General features: G+C 33.7%; 2 long non-coding RNA genes across 2 annotated transcripts; one reads left to right on the top strand and one right to left on the bottom strand.

Moving 5' to 3' along the window:
- The first annotated feature begins 6 nt into the window (after positions 1-6).
- On the top strand, positions 7-1,320 carry LOC108382173 (uncharacterized). Its single transcript, XR_001849665.1, has 2 exons — positions 7-449; positions 1,116-1,320. It is a non-coding gene; the product is annotated as an uncharacterized LOC108382173 (long non-coding RNA).
- A 181-nt stretch (positions 1,321-1,501) lies between these two features.
- Positions 1,502-2,266, bottom strand: LOC108382172 (uncharacterized). Its single transcript, XR_001849664.1, has 2 exons — positions 1,763-2,266; positions 1,502-1,694 (listed from the first exon to the last, which is right to left on the bottom strand). It is a non-coding gene; the product is annotated as an uncharacterized LOC108382172 (long non-coding RNA).
- Positions 2,267-4,861: the final 2,595 nt, after the last annotated feature.

The following is a 4,861-nucleotide window of genomic DNA, read 5'->3' as shown; positions in this document are numbered from 1 at the left end:
AAAAAAAAAAACATACGAATTTTGTGGAGAAATACGCAAGTAGAATGGAGAAAGAATAATCTAAGAAATGGGAATGGATTCTTTAGCATTTTTCTAGTGCATACTGATCAATTTATATGCCTGAATAAGAACTGTATCACAAAAAAAGGCAGCTGCTACTGATCAATTTATATGCCTGAAAAAGAACTGTATCGCAAAAAAAGGCAGCTGCTACTTCATATGTATCGTAGAAAATATTCTAGAACATTCGTCGGAGAGATCTTCGTAAATGTGTATGTATACAGGAAACTATTCATATATGTATGAGTGTAGGTATATATTAAATATATAGTATGTATAACAGCAATAAACTACGCAGCTGCATTTAAAATAATAGCTTGGAGTGAGTGAAACGAAAGTAGACTTGTGTGGTGTGGAAACTTTTGCGTATACACAAAATTCGTCACCAGGTGTAGAATCACGTATACATAATTTTCGTACTAAGTATNATGGTAGCGTTATATGCAAAAAAAATATGGTTTTATCATGCCATATACTAGCAGAGAGAATTAATGGAACATCAATGTGGAGTAGAATATTTTAGAAAAAAAATTTAATATGGATGGGTACGTCAACTTGATAAAAAAAATATTTAACTTAATGTTGTAGAAAATTGCTATGAAATGTCATTCCGTAAATTCCTAAAAATGGAGTGTTGGTATCGAAAGTCCTTGCTTAATTAAAAAAAAAAACATACGAATTTTGTGGAGAAATACGCAAGTAGAATGGAGAAAGAATAATCTAAGAAATGGGAATGGATTCTTTAGCATTTTTCTAGTGCATACTGATCCAATTTATATGCCTGAATAAGAACTGTATCACAAAAAAAGGCAGCTGCTACTTCATATGTATCGTAGAAAATATTCTAGAACATTCGTCGGAGAGATCTTCGTAAATGTGTATGTATACAGGAAACTATTCATATATGTATGAGTGTAGGTATATATTAAATATATAGTATGTATAACAGCAATAAACTACGCAGCTGCATTTAAAATAATAGCTTGGAGTGAGTGAAACGAAAGTAGACTTGTGTGGTGTGGAAACTTTTGCGTATACACAAAATTCGTCACCAGGTAGAGAATCACGTATACATAATTTTCGTACTAAGTATATAACTATGTATCTATACATTATGTATACATATGACTGAAAAAAAAAATACTTGTGATACAGAAGTGCGCACCTAGTATGGAAAATTCCAATTTCGCAACGCGGCGTTAACAAATGGCAGTTCAGATATGTACGACGCAGTTTTTAGATACGAAAAAAGGTATGACTCATATATGACGTTAGGAGAAAAAAAAATCTAATATATCAATTATATAGGTATGTAGGTATTTAGGTACGTAAAATATAAATCGTTAAATATATAAAATTGTCTAAATATTACATATCTACATATGTATATGTATATATAAAAAATTAACGCCAGAACACTTTTGTGTACCTTACTCATTTTCCACATCCATTTGTGGCCAACACACACACACACACCATCCTCAACGCAGTTTTCTGCCTTCGGCTGTACGTGTTTGCCTGCTTGCCTTGCCTGCCTGCCTGTATGTCTTCACTCAACAACACATTCCTGCCTGGCCTGCCCATAGATTCCTCTCAGTCAAGAGTACATCTCAGTCATCCTGCCTAAACAGATCCTAGCAACGCAAAAACTTTCCTCAGCATTACGTCAGATCTTTGCGGGCAGACAGATATGTATATGTACCAGTTATGGTAAGCCAGCAGACCAGAAGTAAAATTCCATGCGTTGTCTTTTTGCCTAGCCTCCTCTCTTAGGTAATGTTATTTCCATATATGCTCAATGTACTCATTGTATAATAACGCCATCTCAGCTAACCGGGATCATCTTCCTCTAATAAGACTTGCAACTTCTTCCAAAAACACCAACTTCCGTTAACCATTTTTGCAGACTTCATTTTTCAACCAATACTCAAAAAACACTGTTCTCTTCTTTGAAAACCGCTGAACCCAAGCAAAAAAAAACAATTTATTCACTTTCTTTAACTTTTAACACTTTTCAAGATTTCTTTCTATAAACACTCTGCTGCACGGCCAAAGTACAAATGTTGGCGTGCTGGCTAGCGCTGCCCTATTTATACCTGCTAGCTGTGCAGCTCAGAAAATTCGTGAAAATTCTACTAGCGATAGTATTGATTTTCGCTTCAAATCTTCCGTTTCGCTTTAACATATGGGTATTTTATGAGTCGCCTTTTCTGCTTTGTGTGGCACNTCCATATATGCTCAATGTACTCATTGTATAATAACGCCATCTCAGCTAACCGGGATCATCTTCCTCTAATAAGACTTGCAACTTCTTCCAAAAACACCAACTTCCGTTAACCATTTTTGCAGACTTCATTTTTCAACCAATACTCAAAAAACACTGTTCTCTTCTTTGAAAACCGCTGAACCCAAGCAAAAAAAAACAATTTATTCACTTTCTTTAACTTTTAACACTTTTCAAGATTTCTTTCTATAAACACTCTGCTGCACGGCCAAAGTACAAATGTTGGCGTGCTGGCTAGCGCTGCCCTATTTATACCCGCTAGCTGTGCAGTTCAGAAAATTCGTGAAAATTCTACTAGCGATAGTATTGATTTTCGCTTCAAATCTATCCGTTTCGCTTTAACATACGGGTATTTTATGAGTCACCTTTTCTGTGTTGTGTGGCACTGTGGTATTGAATACATATGTACGCTATGTATATACTTTGACGCACACGTATTTGTTAGCTGTGTTGTGTGTGTCTTATCGGCGAATAAGCCCAGCCAACCAACGGAGTCCGCAAGGTATACAATTTTGACTTCCTGTGCGGTGCGCTAATCCTTCTAGGGAAGCTGTGGAAAGATACCCTAAGGAGCCTATCCGCCAAACAAAAGTGCCTTTTGAATATATTTAAAAAAAAAAATGTGCCAATAGGACTTCTTTGAATGAGTGATTTCGGTGTTCAAGAAAGCTCACACAGATAATCCGCAAAGACTTCGTGCGTCTAGGATTTTTTAAGAGCACTCCTTAAATCATCCGAAGATAACATAGACGCAGTGCTTTCGTGATTCGAAAAAGGTCCGAAGAGGAGGCTCAAAATGCTCCTAGTTTTATTTATAATTACAGTAAAACCCGCTTAAGTACCTCACGAAAAATTTCACCTTTTTGAGTTACTTAAAAGAACCCGTTTAAGTACGTCGATACGGGTACTTAACCGCTCATAAATATTAAAGTAGTTACTTCTTCTTGTTAACTTAAATTNTAAGCCCAGCCAACCAACGGAGTCCGCAAGGTATACAATTTTGACTTCCTGTGCGGTGCGCTAATCCTTCTAGGGTAGCTGTGGAAAGATACCCTAAGGAGCCTATCCGCCAAACAAAAGTGCCTTTTGAATATATTAAAAAAAAAAATGTGCCAATAGGACTTCTTTGAATGAGTGATTTCGGTGTTCAAGAAAGCTCACACAGATAATCCGCAAAGACTTCAAAGACACATAAACAAAAACTTTATAAAAAAATCGATAAAGCAATGTTGTAATTTTTATAAGAATTCAATTCTTTAAAGTCATTGTCTATACATATTTATAAATACATACAGTGATGGACATATCTAGCATTTTGGACCAAATTCAAAATGATGTTCACCACTTATAACTATTTACTAATTTTTAAGGTTTTTCAATTAAAACACAGTTTATTCCCTAACAAATGCCTTATAAAGGGCTGTTTGCAGCTCTCAAGAAAAACGAAAAATCCTAATAAAATAACGTACAAGAAATGGAGNACGTCGATACGGGTACTTAACCGCTCATAAATATTAAAGTAGTTACTTCTTCTTGTTAACTTAAATTAATAAATCCTCGAATAAAACATGAACATTTAATGAAGTATACGTAGTTTACAACCAAGATTGTAGAATTATTGAAACACATAAACAAAAACTTTATAAAGAAATCGATAAAGCAATGTTTATATTTAATAAGAATTCAATTCTTTAAAGTCATTGATTATACATATTTATAAATACATACAGTGGTGGACATATCTAGCATTTCGGAGCAAATTCAAAATGATGTTCGCCACTTATAACTATTTAGTAATTTTTAAGGTTTTTCAATTAAAACACAGTTTGTTCCCTAACAAATGCCTTATAAAGGGCTGTTTGCAGCTCTCAAGAAAAACGAAAAATCCTAATAAAATAACGTACAAGAAATGGAAAAGACATTTTCTACTGTCAAAATTTCTTAAATCATTTTGCATCTCTCAAGAAAAATATCTNTGTAACGCTGCCCCTGAGATTCAAAATATGTAAATATTTTAAGGAATTTTAAAAGAGCACTTAAAAGAGGAAAATTATAGGTAAATGGTAAATGGGGTACGAAAAATTGAGATACTTAGGAGGGTTGGGTAAATAAGCGGCGAGGTACTTAAGAGAGGGATTTTCTTCAGATTACATTAAAATATTCACGGTGCCCAAAAATGTTGGTTACTTAAGCGGGTTTCACTGTAGTAAGTAATGTATCATTTTTTTTAAGTTTTCCTTTTTATTGAAAACCACATTAAACGGTATTTTATATTGATTATTAATTTTCTGGATAATCAAAAAATTTAAACGGAGANACGGTGCCCAAAAATGTTGGTTACTTAAGCGGGTTTCACTGTAGTAAGTATTGTATCATTTTTTTTAAGTTTTCCTTTTTATTGAAAACCACATTAAATGGTATTTTATATTGATTATTAATTTTCTGGATAATCAAAAAATTTAAACGGAGAAACTATAAAGGCTATTTTGTATCTTTTTTCATAAGTTTTTTTTTTTT

This window comes from Rhagoletis zephyria, unplaced genomic scaffold (assembly GCF_001687245.7).
Source record: "Rhagoletis zephyria isolate East Lansing unplaced genomic scaffold, Rhagoletis_zephyria_1.1 Rzeph_scaffold_25597, whole genome shotgun sequence".
NCBI classification, from domain to species: Eukaryota; Metazoa; Arthropoda; class Insecta; order Diptera; family Tephritidae; genus Rhagoletis; species Rhagoletis zephyria.
This window is presented reverse-complemented; position numbering and strand designations above follow the sequence as displayed.